The sequence below is a fragment of the Haemaphysalis longicornis genome, unplaced genomic scaffold (assembly GCF_048455015.1).
Source record: "Haemaphysalis longicornis isolate Haplotype H1 unplaced genomic scaffold, Haemaphysalis longicornis Haplotype H1 scaffold_4, whole genome shotgun sequence".
NCBI classification, from domain to species: Eukaryota; Metazoa; Arthropoda; class Arachnida; order Ixodida; family Ixodidae; genus Haemaphysalis; species Haemaphysalis longicornis.
This window is the reverse complement of record NW_027526361.1, coordinates 92,652,032-92,652,889: the sequence shown is the minus strand read 5'-3', so window position 1 is coordinate 92,652,889 and position 858 is coordinate 92,652,032. Positions and strand designations below refer to the sequence as shown.

Below are 858 nucleotides of genomic sequence, written 5' to 3'. Positions count from 1 at the left end.
CGTTCTTTTTTTTTTTTTTTTTTACGGCGCTATAACAATTTTACACGTCAGAAATGCCCGAATGAATGTATACTAAAGCGGCTATGTACAACCCAACGAACAACACGGAACTGAAAATGTTTCCACGTCCGTTTTACTTCACTGCAACACAGCGCCCTGAACTTCTGTCCCTAAAATTAAATCAACCAGCCCTCTAATGAGATTTCCCTTTTGAAATCGACACACATATTACAAGGATTCATTTTCTACGATGCAGATGCACTGTTCGATTCTTGCTGGTTGCTGTAAAATTGAAATGGACTGAAATGCTGTTTATTGTTGATGTGATTATGACCACTGCAACTACATTACCTAGTCTCCATCGATGCTCTGGTCTCCTCGACTCTGAAAAACAAAAAACCCCGGCTAAAAAAGAAAAAAAAAAGTGTTTCCGCCCGGGATCGAACCGGGGACCTTGCGCGTGTGAGGCGCACGTGATAACCGCTACACCACGGAAACGGGACGGGCAGAACGGCCTTGGACGCAGTGTCGCATCGGCAATCTCAGTAACGACACTGAATTGCGCACCGTTACGGTGATAATTCACTGTAGTACGGTGTCGACATTCACAGGTTAACTTTTTGGGAATAGGCCACACACTCATAAGTATTTTTGTTGAATCTAAGTATGAATAAAAAAAAACGAAGGAAGCTCACGCTGACGCGTACGACTTAAAGATAGCGAGGCTGCACTCAACATTCACGACCATCACGAAGGTTTCAGTCCACGATTGCATCGGATTTGCTTCTTCGCTGCCGCAGCGACCTTTACTCCGTAATTGTTGCTTTAAGTGTGAGCTTCCTTCGTTTTTCCGGAAGT

General features: G+C 44.1%; 1 non-coding gene across 1 annotated transcript; it reads right to left on the bottom strand.

The window, feature by feature from the left end:
- Positions 1 to 425: 425 nt before the first annotated feature.
- Trnav-cac (transfer RNA valine (anticodon CAC)) lies at positions 426 to 498 on the bottom strand. Its single transcript has one exon. It is a non-coding gene; the product is annotated as a tRNA-Val (tRNA).
- Positions 499 to 858: the final 360 nt, after the last annotated feature.